The sequence below is a fragment of the Cupressus sempervirens genome, chromosome 7, assembly GCF_028749045.1.
Source record: "Cupressus sempervirens isolate cs-2001-9-10 chromosome 7, ASM2874904v1, whole genome shotgun sequence".
In the NCBI taxonomy this organism is placed as follows: domain Eukaryota; kingdom Viridiplantae; phylum Streptophyta; class Pinopsida; order Cupressales; family Cupressaceae; genus Cupressus; species Cupressus sempervirens.
Window position 1 is genome coordinate 673,098,218 of NC_143124.1, and position 18,886 is coordinate 673,117,103.

Genomic DNA, 18,886 nt, shown 5'->3' on the forward strand with positions numbered 1-18,886 from the left:
TTAATAGTGAAAAGTGTTTCATGCTCATATAGGAAGACATGGTACTTGGTCATTTCATATCAGCTACAAGAATACAAGTGGATCCAACTAAGATAGAGGTAATTCAAACATTGCCCATACCTACAAAATCAAAAGATGTAAGGTCTTTTCCAAGTCATGTTGGATATTACAGACATTTCATAAAAGATTTCAGCAAAATAGCTAGTCCCTTATATAAGTTACTCACAAAAGAAGTTGAATTTAGTTGGATATCCAAATGTGATGAAGCCTTCTTGCAACTTAAGAAACTTCTAACTATAGCCCTAATTTTACAAGGCCCTGATTGGAATTTACCTTTTCACATGTATACAAATGCCTCTGATTATGCCATAGGTGTAGTCCTAGCACAACAATCCCAAAATCTTAAAAATGTAATCTATTATATTAGCAAGAGCCTTCATGGACCAGAATTAAATTACATAGTGATAGAAAAAGAACTACTAGCAGTGGTTTATGCCCTAAACAAATTTTGGCATTACATAACTAACTATTCCATATTTTTTCATATTGATCATGCAACAATTAAATATCTCATGAATAAACCTGCTATAACCAACATATTAGCAAGATGGTTACTATTGTTGCAAGAATTTGATATAACTATTGTTGACAAGCTAAGAAAAGCCAATGTTGTAGCTGATTATTTATCAAGAATCCATCATGATGATACTAACACTACTTTGGTAAATGATGCATTTCGAGATGAGAATTTATTTCATATTGCTGTTCAAACTCCATAGTATGTAGACATTGCTAACTACACTGTAGTTAATAAAATACCAAAACACTTTTCTTACAAGGAAAAGAAGTTGCTTGTAGAGAAAAGCTTCTATTTCTCTTGGATAGATAATCTCTTGTTTTACACTAGACTTGATGAAGGTATGAGAAGATGTGTGAGAGAGGATGAGACGTATGATATTCTATATTCATGCAGAGGACACTTTGCAGCAAAAAGAACAACCTTGAAAATCTTGACAATTGGTTATTATTGTCCTACACTTCACAAAGATGTAGCCAACTATACACAAAAGTGTGACAAGTGTCAAAGGATGGGTTGATCTACAGGAACAAATGAAATGCCTCTTAACCCTCAAATGGTGTTAACACCATTTGACAAATGGGGCATGGACTTCATTGGTCCAATTGATCCTCCATCTAATGGGAAATTTTAGATTCTTGTGTGCACTTATTACTTGAAAAAATGGGTTGAAGTCAAGGCCATGAAGCATGCTCATGATGAAAAAGTTGCTGAATTTTTCTATGAAGAAATTTTTACTCGCTATGGTGTACCCATTGAGCTAGTCACTAGCCATGGTGCACAATTTACCTCTAATCTAATCTCAGAGTTGATGAAACAGTATAAGATCAAGCATTAGAAATCTAGTCCTTATCACCCTTGAGCTAATGGACAAGCAAAGGTCACAATCCATGAACTATAGAACATCCTAACAAAAATGGCTCATCTACATTGTAGAGATTGGACCAGTAGATTACAAGAAGTTGTTTGGGCTTACAAAATAACCTGGAAGACTACTATAGGATTCACACCATTTGAACTCCTATATGGAAAGGTAGCAATGCTTCCAATTGAATTTGAACATAAAACTCTAAGGACAACATTGGCATTGGATATTGAACTTCCTGTAGCACAAAGATAATGTCTTCTACATCTTAATTTTTTGGATGAAATGTGCAAAGCTACTTTGGAACACACTAAACTTCTATAGAAACAAAGGAAATAATGGCATGACTCCCATATTATTAGTAAACAATTTCAAGTTGGTGACTGGGCACTACTATATGATTCCCAATTTAAACATATGCAAGGAAAGTTGTAGACAAGATGGTTGGGACCATATGAAATTAGTCATGTCTTTGATAATGGAGCTATTCAATTAACTACCATTGATCTAGTACCTTTCAAACTATTAGTCAATGGTCATAGACTCAAATTATATAAATGGCCCCAGATAAAAGAAGACTTCCTACAGTGGTTCCAGTAGCCCAAAATACATACAAGGTAACTCTTCCTATAGCCGAAAGTGTCAACCTTCTGCCTGTCACTCTTCAACATTAATTTCTCTATGCATGCTCATAATAAAGACTTTATGTCCACATAAGGTTCACTTTTTCATTCACTTTCTCATTCCATCTCATCTCTTTACCTTCCACACATCCACCTCATCTCATTTCTTTACCTTCCATCCACCCACTTTCCATGTCATCAATTTCTCATGTTTTCAATAAACACTACAACTTGTTGATGGATGTTATCACTGCTAATGCAACTTCCACCACCTTATTGGGTACATGTGATGATCAGTTGATAGGTATACAATTTTCAAATTATTATTCACTTATAGTACACAAATTTCATTAATTATATTTAATACTACATTCTTTATATGATGGCAACATTATGCCAGTCCCTTACCCATACTAGGTCTGACAAGTGTGGACACTTGTCCATATTTAGCATGGGGTAGGGAAGGTCAATAATATCCAATGGCATTTCTATTTATCCATAAAGATTTTTCCAAATCTTCATATTTCCTTCATTGATGGAATTTAATTACCATAAGTACATAAGTGAGGTGTTGTACCCCTTATTTTTGAATGATTTTATTGTCAGGCTGTGATGTGACTTATGTTTAAATTTTATAGAATTTGAACCCCATTTTCAGATGATTCTCACACATATTCATGATTTACCTTCATTAAATCCATATTATCGTGCATAAAAATTCATTATGATATTAATTGCCTGTTAAAACAAAGAAATGCGAGTTGAGTCTGTAAAACAACAAAGAAAATAGAAAAAGTGTTAAGAAAATTGGTGGATAGTTGAAGAGGAGAGAACCAGTGGAACATACTATGTTGCTCTTAGATATAGAGAGCATAAGAATGTTTAATGCATGTAGATGGTTAGGGTATTTCTTGAGTTTGACTGCATATGATGAAGAGGCAGCCATAGAATTCACAAGGATGTTTGATGAAGGTGAAGCTTTCATTTGGGATTTAATGGTGATTGCAATAGACAAACACATTGCTAATGTAACTTGGTTGCCTGCAATTGGAGAATATTATCATAGCACACATGATGCAAGGTCAGCAAGAGCTCAATTTACTAGACTGATTGATCCTCAAATGGACATTACAAAGCAAGGTTGTAAGAGAATGTCACTGCTGCCACCATACAATGAATTAGCCATGCATATTATCAAGTACCTTACATGTGAAGGAAGATTCTCATACTTACATACACATCATTTCAAATTACTTAGTTGTATAAGAATCTTTTAGTAAAAATTCTAAATTTCTTGTACAATATGCTCTATATTAGTGTGGAAGAAACTTAGAAATGAAAAGATAATTCCATTACCCATCATGCCCTAATTAAATTACTAATAGAAAGGTTGATTAGGGATGTGTCTCCCATGACATGGGATGAATTTGTACAAGCCAAAAATTTGCAACCCCAAGCTGCCCCTAGTGAATAGCCTAGTGAGGAAAATGTAGTCTCCACCAATGATCCTACTAAACAAAATACCGAAGAGGTTGAAGCTGAAAATACCCAAGAAAATGTGCAAGAAACTAGCCCTTTTCAAGAGACTATACCTTTACCTATGAAACAAACCTTGAAACCTACTTCTAGCAGAGAAAAGAGAAAAGAAAAACTACAAGAAGAAATCTTTATTCAGGAAAAGGAAGAGCCAAACCCTAAAGTTGTGAGACAAAAGAGAACTAAGAAAAGTCCTATAGTAGAGACACCCAAAGGGAAAGGTAGAAAAAAGGCTCTGATACAAGAAGAAACCCCTATAAGGAGAAGCTCTAGGATGAGAGGGAAAGTTTCTAAAGATTCTACTTTGTCCAAAACATCTACTAAGAAATCACTCTCCTCCCCATGCTAAAATTAAAAGCGTTCCTAAAAATCCTAATGAGGAATGTAGGGATGAAATCAAATAAAATCCAAATGATACCCTAGTAGACCAACTAGGTACTTTAAACTGTAGGGATGAAATAGTTCCTGAGCAAGTTGATCCAAACACTGCGCTAGGTCCCCATAAATCAACATGTATTATTGGTTTTGTAGAACATTTATGGAAGGAATAGAGGAAGAGGAAAAGAAATCATGAAGAAGATAATGGTTCTATTACACTATAGAAACTCCTTTTTTAGTTGTTTGGAAAACATATGTTTGTTGAGGCCTTATGGGAAGAAGAGAGGAAAAATATGAATAAAGTCATAGCATCTCAAGGTGAAGAAATAATAGATTTAAAGGAACAATTAGCAAGTCAAAAGCAATGGATGGATCATGCCCTCAAGTTGGCTGATCAGGAACTTGCTTGTAGACCACCACCAAGAGTTTATGCTCTCTATTTAAAAGAACAATTTCTTTTGTTCCAACTAATGTTAACTCTTAAGGATATTAATGTAGAGTTTAAATCAGCACAAAATTTTTATGGATTATATTAGTCTCTACCACCTTCGCAGTAGAATTTTCTTTCTAAATTATATGTTTATAATTTTGTTATCCCTTCAAAGACTCAATGGAATCCCTTACTCTATTTAGGGGATATAAATTTAAGATCCCTCATGTCCTAGATGTCCAATGAATAAAAATATGATAGGTAGTTGAATAATTACACAGATGAGGAAAGGACAAAACCCTTGCCTTTAAGAGCTAAGAGTAGCAAGCCAGATGAAGTTCCCAAGGATTGATTCACATTAACTTATGGAAAGAAGAATCCAGAAGTAAGGGATAGGAGCTTTGCTACGAAAGCTAAGGCTTATGCTAATTATGAGAATTTTCCCAACTTTTCTTTCTAGAGAGCTATGACTAGTGCTAGGAGTAGATGGGCTAGATTGCTTGAATCACTTAAAAAGTCAGAACCACATAGTCCCATCAACTTGGAGGAAACACTTCATAGGGTTCCAAAGTATCTAGATTTAGGGAAGTAGGCTAGACCAAAATTGTGGTGTCCCCTAACCATGCAACCTCCAATGCTCATGTGGCCTTTATATGACATTAATGCTAATAGAATCAACAAGCTACAGGAAGATCACAGAAGGGAAGTGTGGGAAATAAGAAGAGGATTTTACTATACCTTCAAGAGTAGTAGGAAAGGAAGGATTGAGATTGGAGAGTTCAAGTCATTAACAAGAAAGTGCAATGCTTGAGGACAAGCATTAGTTTAGTAGGGGGTAGATGATGAGGCCAAATATTGCCTTTATTTCATGATAGTTTTAAAACACTTTGTTGATACTCTGTTTTATCTTTGTCAAAACATTTGTGGACCTATGTTTACCAAAATGCATGATAAATCTATGGGTAGATACTATGCCATCTTTTGCTAGTATTATATATATTATGTAGTATTTCATATAATTATCAAAATGTGTGTTCTTATATTTTAATTTAATTTGAAAATGCTTATTTACAATTGTCTCTATATTATAACTAACCTAGTAGCAATGAAGCTAAAAGATGACTGGAATAATTCAAAGATGAGTGCCAACAACATTCAAGGAGAAAATAATGCTAAGGTGTAGCCATGGTGGAGGAAAGTTGTAATGGTTCCAAAGGACATGACAATGAGTATGGAGGATCTATTAAGACTTATTGCATTCTCTACATTTATTCCTCTGGTGAGCAGATGTTCAGACTTTATTATTCCCACCTTAAGCTTTTATCTCTTCTTCCCACCTTGAGTTGTTATTTTCCTTCTTTCTCTCCTGTGGATTTAAAGCTAGGTTATTTACTTTTCTGTTATGGGAATAAGTGTCAATCTCCTATATATAGGAATTGACCCAAGTGTGTTAGTTTAGCTAGTTAGAAGAAAGAGTTTATGAGAATAGACTATTAAATTTTATAGTAAGTTGTGTTTTTACAGTTCTATGTGTTATGTAATGAATTTTTTAAATGTAATGAAATAGTTTTTGGCTTCTATCTTGTGTTAGCAGTTTAGTTGAAGCCAACCAAGGGGGCTCACTTGTAAGGTGGATTATATTAGGATAGAATAGATTTATTTCCAAGTATTCTTAGTATTGTAAGTACAAGTTGTAACTTCCTTCCTGTAGCGTCACACTTCATGAATGTTCTTTCAGGATATGTGAGAACCGTTATAGTGGATGAACTAAGTTGGAATATTTCTTAGCCTTTCATTGTATTTCTAATATTCATAGAGTTAAGTGTGTTAGTTTCTTGCAGCAAGAGTATAAGTTCTTTTCCTTGCATTTTACTTTCTTGCAACATAAGCTTAGTGACTCATTAAGAGACCTAGTCCACATACTGTGCCAACCATTTCAAGTATATGTCCCTGGGTTGACAAGATTAAATGCACCTCATAGTGGTAAAAATAATATTTAGTTTGAATATATTATTCCTAAGAATGACCCAGAGCATGACTATGATACACCTATTATGAGGCAGACCAACCTCCATTTCTTCTAATACTTATGCATCTCCCAAAACTTCAAATCTATACAACATTATTCCACAAAAAAAAGGTCCTAATTCTTTCATGTAGTTCCCTATAGTTATCCTCAAGGGTTACCTCTTAATTAAACTCAAGCTAATCTACACTTGGCTGAAAACCCTTTTCATGCTTCTAAGACTCAAGATCCTCAACCTTCATGCAATTCTATGTCTACTATGCCCACTTCAGCTAGTCCTTCATTACCCCTTCAAGATCTTATCATCCAAACCTCATATACTTCCTTGTCCTTAGAAGTGGCTCCATGTCAAGAGGATTCTCAAAATGATAAAGATAAAAATCTCAAGAAAGATCAAGATCAAGCACCCCTTCATCTCCTTCAAGATGTCACCCCTCCATATCTTATGTCTTATCCACCTCCTAAGTATGATGAAGACACTACTTCCACTATTGCCCTTGAGCTTACTAAAAATTGTGAACAAAATTTTATGCCTATTTTATCCAAAGAAACTTGTCAAGATCAAAGAATCCCTCCTTGTTCTACTTCATATTCAATTCAGGATTATGCTCAAGCTTCAAATACTCCTATCAAAGGTGTATCTCCTATTAAAGATACTCATGAGTATATTAATGGCCTTGGTCACATTTCTCACTCTAAAGATGCTAATATCCATATTCACTATCCCTTTGCATCTCCTAAATCTATCCTTGGTCCTTATCCATCAAAGCTAAAGCCTTCAAATCTTCCATCTATATTGGGACCTTATGCTCATCTCCTAATTTCACTCCTATCTCATCTCCAACCTCTCATATCATACCTTGAGATCAACAATGACACTCATCCTTGATGAATTCTCATTCATCTATCCATATGAACTAGTCATATAATCCTTATTCATCCACAAATTCCAAGTCTTTTAGAAGCAATTTGGATGATCAATTTAGGAACAAATATAAGGATCCATTGAAAAATGAATATCATTATGTCCCATCTAATCAACATGTGAATGAAAAGAAAGAAAAAATATTCAAAAGACCACAGAGGTCTACTATCCAAAGAGCTAAATCAAAGAAAATATGGATTCATAAATCCATCATTGAAGAAATGCATTCTAAAGCATCCAAAGGAAAATAAAATCCTAAAACTATATGGATTCCCAAGTCTCTATTGAAAGACTTGAATGAAAATAATTCAAAGTTAGCAATCAAGCTTCCAAAGATTTCCATTCCATCTTCTTCCAAAAATCTTCCTAAGAAGCTTCCAAATGCTTCCACTCCATCTCCTTCCAAAAGTCTCTTACTTCCTCATACATTTAAACCTCAAGCTATTTCCTCCATGATTACTCCATCATTTCACAACCCTTCAAGTTGTGTGTCATAGTTGATCTTGATTACTTTCTCACCTACCCTTATGTAATATTTTCAAGTCTATAATTGTCTTCTATCTATATTCCTTCTATCTTTCCAAAGAATAAAACCTTATCCTCCATATACATTATCTACCATCTCCTTTCCATCACCCTATTAGCATCTTTGAACATAACTCTCTATGGTCTTGGTTTATCATTACTTATCCTTCCTAGAGGAGAACTATATAATTTGAAATATCTTGAGCTCTTTCTAAAAATTCAAAAAGGAAAAAATTCAAAAAAGAAAAGAAAAAAAGAAAAAGAAAAATATGAAAATGTGCCTTGGTAAAAACCTGGTAAACTAGTGCCTTGGTAGTAAAATTAAAGAGAAATAAATTCATCCTATGGTGAAAACCACATATTGTTCCACCTTGGATAAGTATCATGATGAAAATATGGCAAACAAGCATCATGCATAATTCTTCCATAATCTATCTATCTTCTATTTCCTCTTTGATCTTGACAATGTTGAGCTAATCTTGCGTATAGCCTATCTTATCCACAAAATTACCTATTATGCTTTCTTTTTCACTCATAGACTTCATATGTAGCTTCATTCTTATTGCTCTATCCTATTGTTATCCTATCTATTTGATCCCTTGGTCTTAATCATATAAAGAAAAACATGGCTCTCATAGGCTTGACATGCTTAATTTTTTTGAACTATACGCTTTCATGCTATCTTGATTATTAGCTTCAACTAATTATCACACATGCTATCTCCTTTCATGGCTTTCTTTTCTTTTCCAACACATGCTTTATATGGTTATCTTTTCTTAGCTTGGGTATTCTTGAGGAGTCATCCCTTGAGGATCACTTTTCACTTGCTCCATACACTCCTTGCTTATCCATCATGTCCACTAGCTTGTTGCTCCATCATGTCCTACACCTTGATAGAAAAATGATGTGATCTTTCTTAAGAGTGAGTAATCTCTAAGTCATTCTAAAAATCTTAAAAGAATCATATATGATGCTAAAAAAAAAAAATCCTAAAAAACATAAAATGTCTTGAAAAATGAACATCTTAGTAATAAGCACTTTGATTTATCTCCAAAAAATTATATATTCCAAAAAAATAAAAAGATAAAAAAAATAATCCAAGTGGTGAAAACCTAGAAATGGGTGCTACTTGAGGCCTTTGCACCCCTATCTCTTGGCGCGTGTCCTCAAAACTTGGGCTTTTTGCATCATGCCTTGTCCTTATTGACTTGATTTGGAATTGGTCTTTGTCTAGGGAGCATAACTATGTTATCTTTGGTCTCTTAGCTATGTTAGTCTTTAGGATACCTCACAAATGGTGTTTTTGAACACCACCCCAACTATATTTTTCAATACAACCCCTGACATCAAGTGTTTTTCAACACTTATCAGTTTGGTCTTACCTAGCTTTGTCATGTGATCTTACCTACTTAGAAGCATTTGATCCTTATCCTCAGAACTCAATATTAGTTAACACACTTAAAATTTTAAACACAACAATTAATGCTTGAGCTATGTCATGATCTTTTCTTTATGTACTGACTATTATTAATTTTTTCTTGAGTGTTCCCTCCCTAATAGTCTCTCAAGGATGTCGTGGACTAGAGGAATTTGGGCATGGGGCATGCTTTTATTTTCTTTCTACTTGTAGGTGTGGTCTCAAAACTCTAGAGTGTCTCTTGTTGTCTTGTTGAAACATTTAGGAGATTTGAGGCATCATCCTTGACTACTTTTGCACAATTTTTCTTATGGTCATCTTGGCATCAATGCCTTGATGCAAGCATAATTTTGCTACATTAAATTGGGTAAGATAGCATTGAGGTCATCTTGACCTTTATTTCTTTGATTTTTATGTTAGAATCTTTCCACATTCCAATCTGATATAAATCGCATTCATATCTTCATAGTTGCGCTTGTGACTAGTGATGATTGTGTGATTTTCTAATGTCTGTTGATAATGGCCCAATTTCCTTCAACTTCAATGTGGACCTTTAGTCAATTGTGGTCATGTTTTGATCTTCATTTCCTTATCTTCTTTTGTGATCTCAATCAAAATTTCTCCCTTAATAGTTTATTGATTTTGGGGCATTCTATTTCATCAAAAAAAAATTCTTTTCTTCTTTCTGTTTCTTTCCACATCTTCTAAATGTCTACCTTCCATTTTCTTTCACTCCACTTATTTTCTTCTCATTCAACTTTGGGGCATAATATTTCATGCTTTATGATCTACCTTTGTTTTGTGATACTTATATTTTTCATTTTACATTAAGAACCTTATCTTTAGTTCAATTTGATCAAATTTATTAATTTTCTATTTCTCCTCTATTTCATTTCAATTTCAATCATGAGGGGGCAATACCTATCAACTTCAATCCTTGATTTAGTTTTATCAATTTTATCTTCAACTTTTTTAAATCAAAATTTATTTGTATTCTTTGTCTTGATGTGTTCCCAAATTGACCACACATCTAGGTTGTTTTGTGATCCCAAATCGACCTCACACTTTAACTACATTATTTAACTACAAGTGTTCCTTAAATGATCACACATTAGTCAAACAAGGGCAAATGTATGCACCTTAAAATGGTCACCTAGACTATGAGTCACCATTATCAATCTATCAAATTTCCTAAATCAAGTTTTGCAATATTTTATTAAATCAATTCAAATAATTTTCTTTGATTAAATTGTAATTAATTCAATTATTTCAACATTTTCTAAGGTTTGATCATTTTATCCTAGTCTTATTTAATTAAAAGAAAACCTCTCTTTTAATTAATAATTAATCCACATTTAATTAATTAAAAGAAAAAACCCTCTTTTAATTAAATTAAATATTTCCTATTTAATTAAAAGAATTTGCTCCCTTTTAATTAAACAAAATCGCACTTGAAAAAGGAAATAAAATAAATAAAAAATTAAAAAATAATTTTTTTCTTCTACACTTAAATGCACATATCTCTAAGTGGGATTCCTCTTTTTCTTCTTTCCACTTTCTTCTCAAACGCTCCACTTTTCTCATTGGTGGAATTTTGTCTCACATGGATCAAATTCTATTATCCCATATTGGCTATGAGAAGCCTCCCACCTCCACATTTTCCTTTATAAAGAGCCCTCTCCTTCTCATTTTCATATAGAGAAAGATATAGAGAAAGAGATATAGTGAAATATAGAGAAAATAGTTTGTTGCTATAGTATTGTTATGCTACAGGTTTAGAGAGCGATTTTGGAGAAGGAGTTTGAGCCTTAGGGTTTGGACATTGGAGCTTCATTGCAAATTCTCCCTTTTTGTCTTATTTTCTCTTGCATCTATGCCTTCCATCATGAGGTTTCATCCTTGCATTTTCATATTATCTTAGAGTCATATTTGTTTTCATAGATTAATATTGCATTGTTATTTTCTTTCATAGATTAGATTTCCTTTCTTGCATTGCTTTGCATTGTTATCATTTAGATTAGCTTGTATTTTCATTTGCATTCATATTTTAATCTTTGAATATCTCATTCTATGATGTACTTGCATTGGCACAAACTAGGTCAAATTGAGGGCTTCCATTACAAACCCCTACACTCCATGAATAAAGAGATATGAGTCACCATTTGAGATCTCATTCTTGAGAAATCTTGGATATAATGACTCATAGAAGTGTGTCAACATTTTAGCACACAATTGCCAAACATGCATAAATAGAAATCTCTCAATCACATAGATTGAGCAACCAATCAGTGGCCAAGAATAAAAAAATATACTTTTGTTGTGATTGGGAATCATCCCATGCCTTTGTTTCTCTCCAAGGCCACCGTACTATTGCTATCATATCATCCAACTAAGCTCTCCACTGCTTAGTCTTACCTAGAGAAGTTTGGGTCATCTGCCCTTGGTATCTACAAATATAAGGATCATGTGGCTACCTCATATCCTTACATATTGGTCTCATCATGGGTAAGTGCTCCCATGCCCATACTTGGAGAACATAGATGCCTACCACTATTCTCTTTTCCTTTCTATAGGAAATCTCATGCATCTCATGAAACATGTGCACTATTCTCTAACGTTAGGTAACAACCAATGAATGTATCAAGCACCACTACTATTCTGTGTGCAAGCCCATAAACCTACACCAACTCCTCCCTTGAGTTAGCTCTTATCAAAATGATATCATCCTAGAAGATGTCCCTCAATGCCAATGTCCCAAGTTGTGGCTATGTATCAAATTAAATATGTGGCCCATGGAAGAGAATTCATAGAATTGTGTAGATGTCCTTAGGTGTGTTTGTCTCTAATTGGAAACACTCTACCAATGCCATCAATAGTGTATGATTCACCCAAAAATTGGGGACATTACATTAATGTGAGAGGCCTTGAGTATCAATGTGTGTAATCTCTATAGCATCTAGCTACCTAATTAGCACGTTGATGGCTAGATAATGTGATCTAAACTCAACATCTAGGAAGCCAACCTTTGAACAAGAAAAAACATAACACAATTAGTATCTAATCTCTATATAAATATGTTACTACTATTGTAATTAGAAAATCCTAAATGCATGCTACAAGGACTGATGAAAAACATGACATTTTGAACAAAAATTGGCATAAAATTACTCAAAATCTCATATGCAGGACCCACATCCTTGCATGAGGAAACAACTTCATGCAAGACAAAAATGTGCTTGATGTGCACATAGGAGTAAATTTAGGGTTCCTCATGTGAAAAATGCATATCTTGCACACAAGGAAACTATATGTCACACACAAGAAGGTGCCCTAGTAGCACTTCCTCGTGCAATAAATCCTAGAGGCTTGGGTGATAAATCAAGTTCTTGTGTAAGGACCCCAACAACAACAAATTGCAATTCATAAAAACAAGCAAACATTCCATCAAAACACACCAAATTTGTAAGGTGCTAAAGGTTTCTTGACTAATCATTGTAGGTCCATAGTTTACTAGCCAATTATGTCATTTAGATTATTCAAATTGGTGACAGTGCATGGGGACAATCATTTTCGCCTCAGAGCTCCTTCTCCACAAACAAAAAATGCACAAATGATTTGAAAATGACCCTTTGGGCCATTATATAGGCTTTGACCTAATTTTTCATATAGCTCCTATGGCCATGAAAATCACCCCTTTGGCTAATTTGACTATTCTAAACTCACTTTTGGGATCAAATTCAAAATTTGACAAATTAAACAACTCAAAATTACACTTAAAAAATTTGGGACCTACAAGATTGTATTATTGTGTAGTCCACCTTACTAATACTTTATGAATCTTGGAATATCATCAATTCACCATTGCTTTAACATTTTCCACATTTCTAGAAAAAGTCAAATCTAGTCAACTCTAGTAATTTTTGGTCAACTTTGGTAAACCAAACCTTCCAATCACTTTGATTTACCTTCAATTCTATGGTATCATCTTTTGAATTTTCTCCTGAGGGGGAAGATGATGATTACATCATTAAACATGATTGCATCATTAAACACCATTGAATCTTTCAAATATGGCTTCAAATTTGAACATAATATCCTATTTTCTAGGGGCATCATATGTTATCTAACTAATTAATCTTATAAACATCCTTTTCATAGTTTGATGGATAGGTATATGAGTGTTCTACTTAGATTCTTGACGATTAGGCCTTGTTCTATGGATAATTCTACTACTCATGATTAGGTATTGTTATCTTTTCATGGACCAATATTAAGGTGTTCTATTTAGACTCTAGAGGATTAAGCTCCATTTTGGAGATAATTCTAATGGATAGGTATTGAGGCATTCTAGCCCGAACTCTTGAGGATCAAGCCTTATTCTAGGGATAATCCTATTGAATCTTGGTTAATCTTGTCATCTTCTAATGGATAGGTATCAAGGAATTCTAACTGTAACTCCTAAGAATTAAATCACATTCTAAGAACAATTCTATTAGTTTTGATAATATTTGTTCTATAGGACTAGTATCTAGGTGTTCTATCTAGAGTTTGGAGGGTTAAACTTCATTCTGGAGATAACCCTAAAAATCTCATCAATTGGTCTTCATGTCATCAATCATGGAATAAATCTTAGTTTAGGGTCTATGCTTTAGACTTCTAATTTCTTTGAATCAATTTTCTTCTTGTACATTTATTCAAAGAGGGGAAAATTTAATACCGTTAAATCAACACATTGGTATTCTAAACCAATTTCAGTGCATCAATCATTCAACATTTATTTGTTGATCAAATTAAGTTATATTGTACTAGGCATTTCAATTCTAATCATCACTATTATACTAAGTGCATCAACCACCTTTTTGGCTTGTCCTTTCTTGTGATTGATCATAAAGGTATAATCTTGCAAACTCTCAACCAATTTCATGTGCCTATGGTTGAGTTTTTCCCATCTATTCAATAAACTAAGAGCATGGTTGTTAGTATATACAATAAAATCCTTAGGTAGAAAATAGTGCCTGCTTTTTTTTCAATGCCCAAACCATGGCATACAATTATAGATCATATGAAGAATATTTCTTCTTTTCCTCATTCAACTTCTCACTAAAAAATGTAATGGTTCTACCTTCTTGACTAAGAACAAGTCCTATTTCAAAGCCACTAGCATCACATTCTATTGTAAAAAACTTATTGAGATATGGTAAAATGATAATAGGATACTTGGCTACCTTTTTCTTGAGTTCCTCAAAAATCTTATTATCTGCACTATTACATTCAAACTTTGTTTTACCTCCTTTGATGGTGTCCAAATTGAGGCACTAATGTTGCTAAAGTTTCTTATGAACTTCTTGTAGAATGTGGCCAAACCATGGAAACTTTGAACCTCTCTAACAACCCTTGGTGTTGGAATTAATGATGACCTTCACTTTAGATGGATCCATTTTCAGATCTCCCTTGGATATCACAAATCCAAGATACACCAACTGTTGTTTCAAAAAGTCACAATTCTCCAACTTTATCTTCAATTTCTTCTCTTGTAGACTTCACAAGACCATATTCAAATATTTCAAGTGCTCTTTTTTATTCCTATTATACACCAAAATGTCATCAAGATAGATAAAAGCAATCTTCCCAATGAAGTCCTACAAAACTTCATTTATTAGTTGCATAAATGTACTAGGAGCATTAGACAAACAAAATATCATAACCAACCATTCATAAAACCTTTCATTAGTTTTAGAGTCTATCTTCCATTCATCTCCCTCTCATATCCTTATTTTATGATATCCATTCTTGAGATCTATTTTAGAAAAAATATGAAGCTCCTCCCAAATAATCCAACAAATCTTCTATTCTAGGAATAGGAAATCTATATCATATAGTTATCCTATTAATGGCCCTAGAATTAGTACATAACTTCCACTTACCATCCTTATTTGGAGAAAGAACTAAGGGAACAAAACGAGGGCTAAGACTTTTCCTTACTAGCCCTTGTCAAGCAACTCTTGTATTTTCATAGCAATGTCTTTATTCTATTGTGGTGTCATCTTATACTCTACCTTGTTGGGTAGCACTACTCCAAGAATAAGATCAATATGGTGACCTATGTATCTCACTAGTGGTAGAGACTCAAGCATTACCTTAGCAATTATTTTCTTAAATTGGTTCAACAACTCTTCAACTTCTTTTAGGCTTGTTGTTCTACCTTCCTTCTTCCTATCTTCCTTAGGGTTCAACACCAATGCAAAGCCTATTCCATATTCTTCTTCAAGAGTGTTAATGAACTCTTTCTCAACCACCATCAATACACTTGGTCCAACTTGACTAGTTACAATTAACCTCATCTAGACATTCAATCAAAGCTAACAATGTTTTCTTTCTTTGATTCACCCAAAGAGTGTATTGATTCAATATTCCATCATGTATATCATGTCTATCATATTTCCAAGGTCTACCCAACAAAATATGAAAAAACTCCATAGGCATAATATCACATATAACTTCATCAAAATAATGTCAAATCTTGAATTTCACAATAGATTCTTCACTTACCAATATTTTATGCTCATCTTTGATCCATGAAACATGATAGGGCTTATGATGCTTCAACCTCTGCAAGTGAAACTCTACAACCAACTCTTCAGATGCCAAATTTGTAGAACTTCCACTATCAATGATCACCTTGCAACATTTTTGAACAATCTTACATTTGGTTTGTTGGCTCCTAATTTAACATATTTAAAAATAACCAAGAGACTAGACCAATACATCTAAGGCTAGAAAATTCCTATAATGGATGCACTTGACTGCTGATCTTGGGCCAACTATAAGGTTAATTCCTTCTTCTTCTTTAGGCTTTGCAAGACCTAGGTGGGTGAACCTCAAATTATTTATATGGTACCAGTGTAAAGGAATATAACTAAATCTAAATAATAGATAAAACCCCTTAATCTTCTATGTTTATGCAAGCATTCATGTTCATGAAATAGCTAATAACAGAGCACATGAACCTGATAAACCAAGTGAGGGAAAAATCTTTTAATTCCTTAACCATAAAGGGAAATGATATTCAATTAAAGATTTGGATCTCAACATAACCCAGGTATGCAACAACAAGAACATGGAATCTCTAAGTTGATTAGTCCCCTATCCATTGGTGATCAACTAAACCTTAACATACACATGATCACTGAAGTATACTTATATATCTAGACATATGATCTATCTATTTGATTTGCAAATAGACATCAACCTTCATAAAACTCTCATACTTATTATAATATCCTCTTGGTGTAACCTGCAACCCTATCAATGTAAACAAGCATTTACATGGATCTTTATTCCAATACCAAATCTATCCAGACATACAACATTAAGGGATTGCAATTGAGTTTAAGCTCTTTATTCTTAAACACAAAACATTATAGATAATAGAGGAAGGAGATGAGAATCAGAATGAAACTAAGAGAAATGAAGCTCTTCTATTAATCTCATTGAAAACAACACATATCTATATATCAAAATTTAGAAAATACACAAAAAGATGACTATGTAGTATAAAATGCTTCAAAAGAAATACAATACTATTGTTCATAACATAGGAACACTGAGAATGGTATCACAATAGTTAGGAAATTCTCCAACTCTAAAACTTATCTAGTCTCACAATCATGAGAAAATCTCAAAAAATTGGAAGCCTTACAATGAGAAGAGAAGAAGAATATATAGAAGAGAAGATATTTCAAGATCTGAAAGCTGAAATTGACATGTGTCCCATTGAAAATGTATTCAATTTGATGTTATTGAAACTGATTCATCTACCTACAATCAAAACTCATAAATGATGTAGAAATATCTGATATATCCCCCTTTAAAATAATCAAAAAAATATCCTATGGAGAAATATCAAAAATTCATCATTAACTATGTTGAAGCTTTAAAATCTAATTTTGGCATGTCAATTTTGCTTTTGCCGTGAAATCAACTGTCTTGCTAGCAAAAAACTTAATTACTTCCAACTACATTTAAAATAGTCAAATCATCCTTATAGTTATCATTAAAGCCAAATATGATGAAATCTAATCAAAATTTGATATCAATTCAAATTGGAAACATAAATATGCATTTTTCACTAAGATTGCCCCAAAATCACAAATACTCATATAGCTACTTCCATCAAATACCTATGCAAAAAATGATTGCAGAAATGGATAGTTCATCTTTTACTAGTTCCAATGGTATGTTATACTACACCTTTTGGACAAAAATTGTGCCCCTATGATCCATTTGAATTTTTAGGCCTCGAATAGAGAAATAACATTTAATTGTGCCCCTATGATCCATTTGAATTTTTAGGCCATGAATAGAGAAATAACATTTAAAATTTTTAAAAATCAATATAGTATAAACTTATATGAAACATTAAAATGATTTAAATTTTTCAACTTTAAAATCTTGATACGTTTGTAACATGTTTCAATTCTAAATTATTTTTAGTCATTCTATCTTCCATTTCTCAGATGCCACTTGTCTATTTCCTATTTTCTATTTTACCCCAACAGGCCCTGCAACTCCAATGCCTTTGAAATATTTAAATTTTCCTCTTAATACTTTATCCTTATTCACTTCGTAACATCTTACCTTTCTTATTTTCTCCCTCCAATCTCATGACAACATGATAAAAATATTAATATATTATCAATATTTTAAACCTTTTAACTCCCCTCATAGCATCTTGCCCTTCTAAATCAATGTCTCTGATACTATGAATCATGGCAATTTTGCTCCTTTATGATCTTACAAATTTCACAAGATTGTAAGCCTTCATCCTTGGCCTCCTGAGCTTATAGTTTTAGCATACCAACAGAGTCCTTCCAAATATGGATCTTGATCACATGAAAAATTTCCATGTGGAATCCATTTTAGCATTTCATGTGGTCAAAATTTTGACCTATATTCCTCCAGGCTAGCCACAGGCGAGTTTCTCCAAGCAACATACTTGATGTCTCATAAGATGTGTGTCTTTGAAGATAGTTATCACCTATGTCTTTTGGCTTATAGAAGGCTAAATCAACTACCATGTCCCCCATGTGAGATAAAATATAAAGGCTTCCTCCATCATTGGTATGATATGTATATTGCTCATTCCTACCCTTTTCCCAATGCCATGGAGCTTTTTCCTTCCTGCATGGGTTTCTTTCATTCTATGAGTGCCTTGGAACATTGCACCTGAATGTTGAATGCAACTCCATTGTCTTATGCGTGAGGTTCCTACCATACTTTGTCTTTATGCATGTGGACTTCATTTATACTATAGAGACCTTGCTAAGCTATGGCTTTGGATGCCCCTCATGCGTAGGAGGGTTTTGGTATTCTTTCATTAAAACATGGTGCTTCTATATTTATGCACATGGACCTCCTTCTTATGTGTGGATCTTCCCCTACTACTCAGAGCTCCTTTTGACTTCTCTAGCCATGGACATGCCTCCAATCCTCACGAAGTGTAGTAGTTTTGATGTTGTCCCCTACCTCCTACCATGGACTTCATCTATACTTTGGAAAATTTTGGTTTTAACAGTGTAGATCTC